Genomic DNA, 14,741 nt, shown 5'->3' with positions numbered 1-14,741 from the left:
TTACTAAATTTGGGCCTTTAATTTATCACCCCAGGTTTTATATCTGAACTTGGATTTTGTTCTTGTTTTTAGGTATGAAGAATCTAATGTAATTGTACATGACCAATCAAATAACTGTGTTACAAACGACATATGGCGGGTGGGCTGGCCTTATTGTATGGACCTGGGCCGACAAGTAATTCAGTTATAATCAAGAAACCTCAATGACAATTCGTGTCCACTAACATCATGTTCCTCGAAAGTTTGCAATCACACAGACCCTTGAGGCAGTATTGGAAAATGTCATCTTGAACTTGTTCCGAAGTCATAAGTTGCAGGATAACAATACCTATTACCAAATGATAAAATTGTATATTGTGGGGGGGGGGGATTTGTATTTGCAAGGGGGGATTTGTACTCATACTTAATTTTCATTTAATTAATTTTTTTACAAGCGTTTAATTTTTATTGAAGGTAGTGTCGGAAACATAAGTATGTGTTTTCCCCTTAACTTCAAGTAGTTTGCTAAAAAAAAAAACACTTCAAGTAGTTATTGCTGAAACTAAACAAAAAAACAAAAAAAAAAAAAAAAACTCAAACTTTTTATTGTTTTTGCACTTTCGCTCCAACTGCTCGCGAGAGGTGAGATTCCTTCTTCCTCCTATGGTTTCTCCTTCACGTACTACTCTTCATTCTCCTTCACTGCAACTCACTTCACTGCTCCTCCAACTACGGTTTTTCGAGTTTTGAAAATATCAAGGTTTTGAGGTATGTAATTTTTCGAATTAGGGTTCTACTTTCGAATTAGTGATTTTGCATGTAAATTCAAATTGAATGTTGTTGTTGTCAAATACTTGATTAATTTTAAATCAAATTGATTTATTAAAAACCAAGAAAATTAGGTTTTGATGAATAATTTCGATTTATTAAAAACCAAGAAAATTAGGTTTTGATGAATAATTTCGATTTAATATAATCGGAGATGTGTTCGTTGGGTGAATTGTCGACCTTGTAAAGTGTTGTAATTGTTAAAGTTTGCTCTTCCAGCTTTCCCTTTTTTTTAGGCTGCATTCAATGAAGTTTCCTGTTGCTAAGTTATATTAAATGTACCAATTTGTTTGTTCATTCTCAACTAACTTCTTTGGGCAGGATGTATCATTAATTAGACCAACTTGTTTTTATTAAGCTCAAAATTAGCATGATTTTGGTGGTTTTGCTTCTTTAATTTTTTTTTGTTCAGCAATTTTTGTAACATTTAATATCACCTCAATTATTAAATATTGCAGAGTATGATTTCTGTTGTTAGCACGTGTGTATTTTTGGAGCTAGTGTTGTTGTATTAAGAATAGGTTGGGTAGAGTTGCATTTTTTTCTTTTGTATATTTTCATGTTGTTCCTAACTGGAGAATGTTAGAAGCAGTTTGAGTGCATGGCAAGTGCTAGGGGATCTCAAAATATGTTGTTCCCGTCCTAGATCTTCTTAAAGCACTTGGATTTAGGTGGTGGTGTGTACAATTTCTTTCCCCCCTCTCTTATGTTAAGGGGATTAATTCTTATTGTAGACCTCACTTAGATGTGTTATTTTACAACAACAACAATACTTTCAATAATATTTTACATAAACTTATTTGAAGTTTGCCTGGAGTATAATAGTGATCATAATCAACTCTAAACTCCCAAAATAGAAGCCCCTGTACTATCAATACCTCATCTCTAGTGATCATAATCAACTCTCAACTCCCAAAATAGAAGCCCCTGTACTATCAATACCTCATCTCTAGTGATCATAATCAACTCTCAACTCCCAAAATAGAAGCCCCTGTACTATCAATACCTCATCTCTAGTGATCATAATCAACTCTCAACTCCCAAAATAGAAGCCCCTGTACTATCAATACCTCATCTCTAGTGATCATAATCAACTCTCAACTCCCAAAATAGAAGCCCCTGTACTATCAATACCTCATCTCTAGTGATCATAATCAACTCTCAACTCCCAAAATAGAAGCCCCTGTACTATCAATACCTCATCTCTAGTGATCATAATCAACTCTCAACTCCCAAAATAGAAGCCCCTGTACTATCAATACCTCATCTCTAGTGATCATAATCAACTCTCAACTCCCAAAATAGAAGCCCCTGTACTATCAGATGTTGTCCCTTATTGTTCAATTCTCTGTAATGCAAATAGCATTTGCATTGTCCCTAAAAGCAATATGTCAAATAATCAATACTAGCATAATTGATTAAGTAAAGCTCAAAAGGTTAATAAAGAGGAGAGGGAATGAGAGCTTAAATACAGAACTGAAATCAGAGCTGAATTTTAGAACTGATTTCAAAGCTGAATTCAGAACTCAAAATCAGAACTGAAATTATAGCTGAATTTCAGCACTAATTTCAGAGCTGAATTTCAGAACTAAATTCAGAATTGAAATTATAGCTGAATTTCAGAACTAATTTCAGAGCTGAATTTCAAAACTGAATTCAAAGCTGAATTTCAAAACTGAATTCAAAGCTGAATTTCAGAACTGAATTTAGAGCTAAAAATCATATCTGAAGTTTAGAACTGAAAATCAGAAATGAAATCAGAGCTGAAATTCAAGACTGAAACTCAGAACATTATGACAAAGCCTAAACTTCAAAATTCGTTCTATATCGTTGTTCAAAGGTATGTAATTTTTCAAATTAGGGTTAATCTAATTTTCCCTTTCTTAATTCTAAAATTACGTCCTAATATTGGAATTGAATTTTGTTTTTCATTAAAGTCGAATACCCTAAGATTTTGTATGAATTTGATATACTCTAGAATTGTATTTGCTGCTAGGTCTGCTATTTCTTTATTTGATCTGATTTCAGTTTCAAGGAAGGACTTATGTCTTCTGGTGTGATTTTATTTTGATTGAGGTTTAATAGATAAAGGTTCTAATTGGGGTACATTAGCCAAGTATGTCAGGCTGCTGTTTTTCTCTTTGAAGCGTGTGTAAATTTGTGTGTGCAAGCTAAGTTAATTGAGATGTATATATCGATTGTGAATAACAATTTTCAACATAGTGCTATAGATGTTTCCGGGAATTCACCTAGGAACTTAGAGGTTTATGTGCTCTTGGAATCGCTTATTTTTTTATAGCTTACACATTTCTTTCTTGTAATGCTGGTGTTGTCTATTTACAGGACCACATCAATTAATTCATTATTTTACTTGCCTATTTGTATATGATAGACTGAACATTCATTTGACTCATCCTTACCTTTCTTGGTTCTTTTGATACATTATGGTAAATGACTTCTATATTTTAATGTACGCGAGGAGCTGGAAGATCGGTCTTCGGTGTCTGAGTTATCTGATTCTGAATTCCTTGCTGATCTTTTGAGCTCAGGGAATTTTATCGATTCTTGATGTATAAAATTATATATTGAGTATTCATAAAGCTATTGTGTATTACGGAATTGAATGAAGCTATCATACTAAACAAACAAGCGACTGATTCTAACTATTATTAGTATAAGTTTTATAGCTAGTTGCTGACATGCTAAAGCTGTTGCTGACACTAATACCTTGCTATTGCTGAATTTGTTACACCTGCTGCTACCTATAAGTACTAAGACTTGTAACAAACTAACAACCATCACTAGATCACTATCCTTGGGAAGATGTGCCTATAGTTCGTATCCGGGTACCGGTTAGCACGGTTTATTTAGCATCAAAGCTACTATTAGTGCTTACTGCTCACAATTTAGGTATTAATATGTGTATTATGGTGATAAATCTTTTCCTCGTTTATTAGAAGTAAACCTTCATTTGACTGAGATTGAACTCTTAATTATTATCACATGAGATGAATGCAAAATTGATAATCAAACTGAATTCAAAGCCGAATTTCAGAACTGGATGCAAAATTGATAATCAAAACTGAATTCAAAGCCGAAAATTAGAACTGAAATCAAAACTTAAAATCAGAACTGAATTCAGAGCCGACTTTCAGGATTGAAAATCAGACCTGAATTCAGAACAGAAAATCAGACCTGAATTCAGAACAGAAAATCAGACCTGAATTCAGAACTGAAAATCATAATTGAATTCAGAACTGAAAATCAGACCTGAATTCAGAGATGATTTTTAGAACTGAATATCAGAACTGGCTGAATTCAGAACTGAGTTAGGCTAGATAGTTTGTTCAGCGTTGTTTAGTCTTCTTAGTTTTAAGTTTGCGGAGTTGGTTGATATTGTTTGTAGAATTTGCTGTTGGAGTGGTAATATACAAGTAGATAAATTAAACAATTTGCAATTAGTTTATTATCATACAAAAAGTCAAAGAACAATTGTGTTAGAATTCTCTCATAAATGGAATTGTTGTGTATTTGTTTGGTAAAGTCTCAATCACATATCAGAAGATCTCTTCTTGAGATAAGAATTAAGGTAGGATATTGAGGGCTCAATCTATTAACCTTAGTCAGCATTGTAGCAAAGCTGACCAGATATACGGTGCTTGATTAGCATTGAAGATTGGTTATTTTTCCTTGTAGAATAGTTTGCAAAGGTGTTGTATGTAGTTTATGAACCTTGCTTGGCTGAAGGCTTGATCTAGGTGCTGGAAAGTAGCTCGAGCTTTGCTATACTATTATGAGTTTTGCTATTTAACACCTTTTGTTGGCAATCATTATTTCTTGAAAGAAGCTGCTGGATCATGTTTGTGGTCATTGGCTAGAAGCGAAGCATTTTATGCATCCATGTTGAACTTATAAGGTTATAGCTGAACCCTAGTTGTGATTTGTGGGAAGACTTGTAGTTTATTGATCTATGATTGGTTTTAGACAGTTGTAGTTGACTTGTAACTTTCCATAAATTTTTTAACTTTCCATGATACTTTTTGGGTGCTGGTGGACCTTTAGACTACAGGCCCAGCAAGTTGACAAGTTATGGCTACTTGGATGCCCAAATTTAGTTGAAAAATTCTAAATAGTAGGTGTTGGACCTAAAAGTCTCATTTACCTTGGGCCTATGCTGATTTTCTTTCACTGGCTGCGGCACTTTAATAATCAAATTCACTCCTTTTCATTTCTACATGTGACACCTATATAGAATCTTACCTGCTTTTGCTCTACGAATCTTACCTGTCAGTGCTCAACAATGTGGTGGTACCGAATGTGCTTATTATGTGATGAGATATATGTATGCGATATTATCTTTCCATAGAGATTGCAAGTGTAATTTGAAAGAGGTTAGTGTTGAGATATATTACGAGTTTTGGTTGATGTTTTATTTTTATAAAGTATAATATATATACACGTATTTTTTTTCAGGAGTATTTGGCAAGACTTGCAGCCTACAGCGATGTAGAATTGGATGAGATTCGAGAACAATGGGATAAGGTTTTTAGGCTTAATTTTTTGTTGAAAGACTAGCTATCTTATTAATCGATGATATGATTAATCACATTTAGCTTAATAAAATAATATAATACATTTTTATATATCTACTTTAATTTTATTTAGCCTATTGGTTATTGTTATTACATTTCTAAATTATAAATCAATGCCTTTTTAATTCAAGTTTTAACTGTTTTTTGGAAATTTAAGTATAATTAATTTTTTTGTATTGTATGGTTGTGGATGAATAATTCGAGTTATGTGGAACTATTTAGAGTGTTTGTATTGTATGTTGTGGGTGAATTTAAGTTATATGGAAGTGTTCATAGTACGTGTTTTGTTGGTTGACTTGTAACAGTTTATAACCCATTTGACGATGGGTCGTTTGGTAGGGTATACTAACATTTTTGTATTCAAATAAAATATTAAAAAAAAGGTTATTTATTAGTAACTGGCATAATCTAGTGCTAGTTACTAATATTATTTTTTTTTTAAAAAAAAATATATTCGTAACCGGCATTATGATTTGCCAGTTACTAATAATACCCTATTGTAATCGACGTAACTTAATGCCAGTTACAAATAGTGTGATTCTTTATTTGGAAAATAGACTTTTTGTAACTGGCATTAGGTTATGCCAGTTACGAATAATACCCTTATTGTAACCGACGTAACTTAATGCCAGTTACAAATAGTGTGATTTATTACTTGGAAAATAGACTTTTTGTAACTGGCGTTGGGTTATGCCAGTTACAACTAATACATTATTTGTAACTAACATTAGCCAGTTACGAATAATTTTCACTAGTTGTAACGGTGGCATTTGCAACCAACAATGCCATTTACAAAAAGTCAATTTCGCCAGTTATAAATAGCACTTTTCCTACTAGTGAGTATTATCATAAGCGCGAATCCCTTGAGTAGAGGGAGTCAGTTCTTCATTCTTTACGCCCAACTTCTTTGCAGTGCGGAGTGGGTATACATTGATTGCAGAGCCATTATCAACCAGGCTCATAGGAACATTCATCTGCCTACTCACCACAGTGAGGTGTAAGGCCTTGTTATGTTGGTCCCCTTCCGGGGGCAGATCCATGTCAGAAAAAGAAATCAAATTGCTAGTACTTGGCAATTCAGTTGTGAGAAAATTGACCAGTCCTTGAGGAGACATATCATCATCAACTCCTATTTTCACCAAAGCATTCATCACAACCTTTCGATGCTCGTGAGAGGTGGCCAAAAGCTTCCATACATTCATTTCCACCTTGGTTTTTTGTAATTGTTTGACCACATCATTGTTCACAAGGTCGATGGGATCAACTACCGGTTGTGATTAAGGTGGAGGTGGAGGTGGACTAGGCTTTTGCAACCGTCCACTTCTGGTGAGAACTTTGACCTCAAGGTTTCCCCAAATATCTTCACTTGTGCTAAGAGATGAACATGTTATATCCTTGAGATAGACGTCTTCATCGTCACTATCCCAAATTCCATTCACTTCTTCATAGCTCGAGACAAATACAACTTCCGGCAAAGGTTCATTCACAGGTTGAATGAGTATTGACGGATCAAAGGAGACTTCATCTCCCATGATAGCCAAAGCATCAGAAAGAGAACTTGTTTGAATGTTAGGCTTCTTGCCCCCTGGAGGGACAGGAATTTGATTAGCATCAATTAGGTCTTGGATCGCATTCTTCAACCTCCAACACTTCTCAGTATTATGACCCTTGCCTTGATGAAACTTGCAATAAGCATTGGGGTCATAGCTAGCGGTTCTATTCTCTAGTCGAGGTTCTGGAAACGGTCCAATTGGCATAATCAGTCCTTGACCATGCAAACGGTCAAAAGTAGCATCATAAGTCATTTCTAAAGACGTGTAGACCCTCCTTTGCCTTTGGAATCTTTAAGGAGGAGCATTAAGGGCCAGCACATCATTGATATTGATATTGTTGGTAGCATTATTGGGCTTGGAATACGAAGAAGAAGGAGTGTCGTTCTTCTTGTTTTTCCAAGTGTTGCTATTATTGTTCCTACCAGCAGTCTTCATCAGTTCATCCTCGATATTGATTCCAATATCGTATACAGCTTCGAAGGTACTTAGAGGCAGAAACTTCAAGTGTTGCTTGTACTTATGAGTCAAATTGGCAATGAACAAGCGGACCATCTCTTTTTCCTTGGGGGGATCCAACAAGAGCGTAGCTGTTTCCCTCCACCTGCTTAAGTAAGTGGTGAAGCCTTCATTCTCTTTCTGTTTGAGAATGGAGAGTTCACGTTCAGAAGTCTTGGCCTGAATGTTACACTTGTAACGATTCATGAAACTTTCAGCAACATCCTCCCAGGTCGCAACATGTTTGGATTCCAGAGAGTAGAACCATTGTTGATAGGCGTGCTCTAAGGAAAGAGGGAACACCGTAGGGAAGAGTGTCACATCTACTCCCTTAAGAGCCATGGTCGTAGAAAAGGCCTTCAAATGGAAAAGTGGATTATCAGTAGGGGCTTGAACTTGGGAATGTTAGCAGTGGAAAACTTCTCAGGAAGCTTGTCAATTATGGATGAAGAGACGACAGGTTGCTCCACATAATTGAATTCTTCAGATTTCTTACTCATCTGTTCCTTAATCTTGTCCATTGTAGCAGCAGTGACATTGTTATGATTGTCTTGCTCTACCGTGTTGACTCTAGTGGTGAGTGTTTGCATCATGTTAGAAAACATTTCAATTGTCCTACTGATGTTCTTGATATCTTCCTTAGTAGCCATTGGTTGAAAGTAGACTGGAGATGGATCTTGTGGAGATGATTGTGGTGGTTTCATTGTACGCCTCTTTGGTATAAGAGGTTGTTGAGGTATTGACTCGAACCTTAACAATCTACCCCTGCTTCTTGACCAAGTGATGTGACACCGAAACAAACACACCTTTAATGACCAAATTTAACCTTAACCAATCCGGAAAAAATAATAAAAAATTTTGAATTTTGAAATTCTATAATTTTGAAATTCAATTTATTTTTTGTTAAAAAACATATGGGAGGATACCGTCCGACTTACTCCGAAAAAAAACGACACAAAAAAAACGACAAAAGTCTACCCTAAAATACGGTCATGAAATGGTGCACGACTAACGAAATAAAGTGTGTGAACACAACATGTGAATGATTAAGTGAGGTTATGGACACGTGTTATGATCGTACAGCTAGACATGACACCAAACTGGACACATAAACCACATCGTACGCACAAAAACCAAAAAAGACTGACGGGACACTTCTCCTGAGCACCGTGTCACGGTGCTGACTGTCATGACATGATGCAGTCTACCGTCAGAGGGTAGAAAGCGCCGTGTCACGGCACTGTTCACCGTGGCGCGGCAGGACCTTCCGTGACACGGTGCCCAGTTCCAAGTCTTTTTTGTGAGTTTTTCCATATTTTAGTCGATTTTAGGTCTGTACTAATTACTATGTGGAAATAAAAACCCTCGGTCACGAGTTACAAAAAAAAAAAGCAAACACATGAGGGTTAGCACCAAAAAAACCATGTAGCATTTAGTCACGATGATGTAAAAAAAGTTCGCAGCCTAGGGTCAAGATCTATGTTCAACTATTGGTCAAGCTTTGGGTGTCAAAAGGGTACCATGGTTAAGAGTTTGGACGCGTTAGCAAGGCAGCCTCCCTTGGGGTGTATGCCAACGGGCGGCTCCGCGAGTTCGTGATGAAATCGAACTTGACTCCATGGTTTGGGTCGATTTAATAACTCGGATGAACCCTTATTGCCATGAGCGTTTTTGGGTCGATAGAGCTTAAATCCCCCGGGGCTAAGACGCATGTAGAACACACACGTTTTTTTCAGAAAAATCGAAGGAAGTTGACTGTGAGAAGAGAAAACAAGCCACCAGACTAATTTTAGGACTACCAAGACATGACAGAGATTCCCGTGCCACGGTACTGCACACCGTCAGACGGTGTACTGCACCGTGACACGGCAGATTCTGCCGTGGCACGACAGTCAGAAAGTCTGACTGGTGCCCTGTTTTCCTTCGTACTTAATCAAGTTATTCAATTTTTCCTACGGGACAGACCTAAATGAAACGTCTATGCTTATGCAAAAATGCCAAATTAATCACAGGAATATTTTTCAAGAATCTTTCAAGTCTCATCCACTCATCTTAATTAAATACCGATCACTCAAATAGATAAATAACCAAGAATCCTCCCCAGTGAGTCGCCAAATTGTAGGCGTCGCTCGAAGTGCGCCTACGTTAAAGCATGTGTGAATATGCTTGGCACTCATAGGAAGTGGGAATTGACATATACGATTAGGGACAAGGAAAGTAGGGAGCCGCTAACAAGTTTTTAAGGAACTTGTAAACCGTTCACGGATCATAAAAAGGCAACCACGATAAGGGACAACGATAGGCCCAACGATTGACCCGTGAAGGTTACACCCCATTCATAATCCATGAGATTACTAACTCCATATGGTTCGCAACCACGAAAGGAGGATCGGGGATGATGGTACGAAATGAGTCATGGAGTCACATTCACCCGTATTGGCCTCTACTCGATTCTTATAGTGAAAAGTGATTCCTGCGATCTCAAAGGCATACAAACAAAATATTCAATTCACTCCAAATTTGATTCTATTTGCTTGCAACTTTCACGCCTTGGCTTAAGGATAGAACCACGAGTAAAGTATGGACTCCTTGGAGTGCTTGAAGAAGGAATTTTGAAAGAAGAAGGGTAGACTAGTGTTTAGGCTAGAGCATAGAAGAGAGAAAAATAGAGAATTAATTGATGCCCCGTACATTAGAAATGAAGGGGGTATTTATAGAAAAAATGTGCTAAGGGAACACACGGAACCCTAAAATGATAAAAACCCTAAAAAAGTATACCACGACACGGCAAAGTGTACCGTGACACGAGAAATCCCACCGTCTGACGGGAAACATTCCCGTGACACGGTGTACTTTTGTGTGACGCGGGAAATATTTAGTGAACGGGGGAGAAAACGCGTTAAGGGTTTACGCGGAAAGGACACGGAAACCCCCGTGTCACAGCAGGTGTCCCGTGACACGGGGAACCCCACCGTCAGACGGGACAGTTTCCCGTGACACGGTGGACTGTTGCCGTGACGCGAGAGTTTTCAGTCCGCTTTTCCGTCTAAATTCATTTTTAGCCCTAATTTCGTTCAGCATTTTAAGTGCCGATTGATAATTTTGGGCCATTTCTAATATATTATGGGCTAAAATAAGAAAATAAGTAAATAAAATAAATAAAAAGTTTGGGCCAAAATAAATAATAAAACAATAAAATAAAAAAGGTTTGGGCTAAAATTAAATAATAAAACAATAAAAAAGGTTTGGGCTGAAATTAAAAAAAAAAACCTATGCTTTGACCAAACATCCATCAAGACTGATCTATGGACTATTCAAAAATTGAATTTAATTAACTACGATTTTTTTAAGCACTCTCGGGATTAAATACTGAACCCGACCAATAGAGACGGTGAAAGATGGTTCATCATCGGGTTTGGTTTTGGGGAGACATTTTTAGGTGTCTACACCTATCAAGTTTCTTAGCCCGAGAATGCCAATGCCGAATCTTCCCAACATGAATACACTAGTGTTTCATGGCCCGAGACATATGATAAACTACCTATTAGCAATCTTCCTGAGGTATTATAACTATCATTTACTACTACTACTACTACTACTACTACTACTACTACTACTACTACTACATAATAATTACATCATTTTATAAAGTTGTCTAAATTGCCGATGCATTAAACTAACCTGAGATGTGTTTCATACTTGCATTATCCTGCAATAAATTAGAAGAAACAAGTTTGTATTGGTTTTTTAAATTGCACCCAAAGTAATAGACAATATTTACATTAAATGAAATTTATTTTGTTTCTTGGCGATACCTTTGACATAGCTAACATATCTCTATACTAAATGATATACATGTATGTAAATAACAAGGGTATGCATGATTGCTGCTTGGCGATTGATGAAAACAAAGGAATCCAGATTGTTGCAATTGGGCAAGTGTACATACCAGGGTCAACATTAGTGGTTCGTTAAAATTCATTTTTTTGATTTGACCACTGGTAATCATCGAGTCTCTATACTAGAAGATCTTGTGCCAACTGCATTACTTCCTTATCCTATTTAGGATTTCAGGTTTGTATGTCAAGCAAAGGAATCATTTGTTCCGTGGCCAAATCGATTAATTTTCCCAAAGAAAAAGGTATTCTTATTTAGTTTTTGCCAGTGAAGTCATTTTTTTTACTTACTAAAAACACAACAAGTGTGTTTGCATATGATTGTAAAAATCTAATTTATAACATTTCATCTAATTTACTTGTTTACTTTGTTGCACAAAACTCTTAAGGTTGATAGTCAGGTTAAAGATATGGAAAAAACCCCTATCTTTGAATTTCCATCCACACAAGTATCATCCAAAAAAAATATAACATCACTAATGAAGATTGTGCCATGGTGACCTCTGGTTTATTATTAGAAGTTTTCAAGAAGGAAGCTATGGGAATGAGACATAGAAATGAGACCATATTTTTAACAATCCCATTTAGTGTGTTTCACAACGAGATTGTAGTTCATCTTGATTACAAAGAGATGTTTGATTGGTGCTTCCAAAGAGAGGTTGGAGCATGTCATATGTCGATTTTCATGAGGTATGTGCCTAGATAATTAACATTAGTTTTTCTTTCATATTTATTTTTATGAGGTATGTGCCTGTATAATTGAAATCTATACATTTTATATGCAAGGTACTTGAGCGAAGGGTGTAAAAAAGAGAGTATATCAAGGGTGTATGGTTGTTGCGACGTTAATTTTATTTCTCCGCTAACCCCGACAGAAGAAGGAGCTCGATCTGAATATCTATGTAATATTTTTGGGTGCAATGGTGGCAAGAATATTAACCAACTTTTTTTGCTCCGTACCATGATCAGTGAGTGATGTTTAACCCCTTTTTTCTTATACTTTTTTGTATATCAATCTTTGGATAAACTAATGAGCTATATATATATATATAGTCGACATTGGAGGTTAGCTATCATAAGTATATGGCGTGGAACTGTATTCTGGCTTGATCCAGCCGGAGCTGAAAATGACATTCCCGAATTCGCTCGTCAAACCATTAACGAGTATGTATATTTCGTTTACAAATATATCTTATGTATAGTATCATCTGTCATCTAATATTTTTGTGAAAATTGTGTAGCGGACTTGTGAAATTTAGCATTATTCATCGAAAGGAAATTAAGAAAATGAAAAAAAAAACCCGGTAACTTTGTGGCTTCAACCAAAAGTATGTGATCTACACTTCACAATTTTTTAAGCACACTATGATCAATATGCTCCGAACAATCAGATTTTATAACTCAATATTTTTTTTATGTTTCACTATGATATAGTGTCCACAACTAACAATATCAAGACACTAAAGATTGTGGATATTATTTATGCCGCTATATGCAAGAGATAATATCAAGGAGACAACAAGTGGTTCCAGAAAAGGTATCTTTTATTATTCACATTAATTTTGTGTATACGCCTAATTTAGTACGGCTAAAATATGGAATTTCTTTTATTTTGCACAATCTTTGATTAGTTTATCAATTAAAAGATGTAAAAGCACTAACTACAAGTGGAAAATGATTGACCTAATAGAAGTTCAATGCCTCAATTAATGTTTTCTTATTACCATATACCAAGCACTTAAATATCAGAAGCAAAACTTCTAAGTAGTCACTTTACAAGACTTTCTGCTGAATTTTGTATTAGAGATATATATAAGCTTTTATTTCAATAATTATTTTTGTTGCATGAAATCCAGCTTAAGTAAAAGCAAGAACACACAACTTGAGCTTCTTTTCATGCCCTTGTGAAGTTGTGGGTTTCAGTTTTGCATGTTTTATCCTAGTTGTATGTTGTTGTGAATGTAGGTGCAGCTTTATTTAATTATTTAGAAGACTAATGCTTATAGCAAGAATATAATACATTGCCTTATATTTTAATCATGCACACATGGAGTTGTACCAAGATTAATGATAATATGACCATCCAACTAAGCATGTACTTTATACTTGTATATGTTTTAATGACATGTACTGCATAGCATAATCTCTAAAAATATTTAAATATTCTTGATATGTTTCTAATTTCATTTATATGACTAATCTAAAAATAATTCATGTTTTGCAGTACTTTCCCCTAGTTCCCGCTACTTACAATCAAGAAATGATTGATGAGATACGCGATATGTTGGTTACCTACGTTTTAAAGCATAAACAAGTCAACATTGATGGTATGGCTGCTGATCGTCAGTCATTATAATACATATTGGACCATCATATATTTTGGGAATCCTGCTTATATCTCATATATGGAGGTGGTAAAATGGGATAGAGCTCAAACTTCGGAGTATTGTGAAGCTTTTTTTTTTTTTTTTTTTTTGCATTGAAAAAACAGATAGCTAGTAAGTTTAGTGAATATTTTTCTTTTTTGAACTTGCTTATAGTAAGTTAGTAAAAACAAATTTGTATATAAAGTTTGTTATTAATTATATTTGTTGGAATATTAAATTTGTGAGCCAAATTTTGGATAATTTTACATTAAATTTGATTTCATGTTGTATCAAGTACATAAACAAGTTGGCAGGTTGCAACAATTGTAACGTAAATTATTATGGGCATTTGTATAGCAGGTACAATCCGCATTTGTATATTTTAATTTTTTTATATTAAAGAAAATTAACCAAAGAAACCGGATTTCTTACAGTTGCGGTTCCCTACATTGCTATCTAAGAAACCATATTTAACACTTATACGGTGCCTTAACAATAACTAAGAAACCGGTTACCTAAAATATACAGTTCCTTATCACTAATATGAAGCAGTTTATGGATCAACATAGGAAACCGGTTGTATGTAGTAACAGGTTCCTTTGACTCATCTAAGAAACCGGAAATATATTGCAGTCTCTTAGGCTAAGAGACCTATTACCTAGGGACCATGACTTTTCCGGTTTCTTAGGCCAATTTTGCCCGGTCTCCTAGCCTATTTTTGTAGTAGTGAACAAAGATCTAAAATTTGCAAATATAATTAACATTAAAAGATGGGTACTTGAAGAAACTCATACCCAAGAAAAAAAACCAAAACCCAAAAAATCAAAGCAAAAACGAGATAAGAGGCGACACCAACGAAGCCAAAGAACGGAACAATTTCTTCGCCATTAAGACAACAATAAACATGGTAGATTGATCGAATTAACAGAGAAAGGTGATTAGAACTGAGATATAAAGGTATAACAATGGCAATAAACCCTAGAAAATGATTGATAGGGTAAACGGCGGCTAGAGGAGAGAGAACGAAAAGAA

At 35.5% G+C, this 14,741-nt stretch overlaps 1 long non-coding RNA gene across 1 annotated transcript; it reads left to right on the top strand.

Annotated features, from left to right (window-relative positions):
• Positions 1-544: 544 nt before the first annotated feature.
• Positions 545-5,529, top strand: LOC145587913 (uncharacterized). Its single transcript, XR_014101489.1, has 2 exons — positions 545-747; positions 5,281-5,529. It is a non-coding gene; the product is annotated as an uncharacterized LOC145587913 (long non-coding RNA).
• The last annotated feature ends 9,212 nt before the right edge of the window (positions 5,530-14,741 follow it).

The sequence above is a fragment of the Chenopodium album genome, chromosome 17, assembly GCF_948465745.1.
Source record: "Chenopodium album chromosome 17, dcCheAlbu1.1, whole genome shotgun sequence".
Taxonomy (NCBI): domain Eukaryota; kingdom Viridiplantae; phylum Streptophyta; class Magnoliopsida; order Caryophyllales; family Amaranthaceae; genus Chenopodium; species Chenopodium album.
This window is presented reverse-complemented; position numbering and strand designations above follow the sequence as displayed.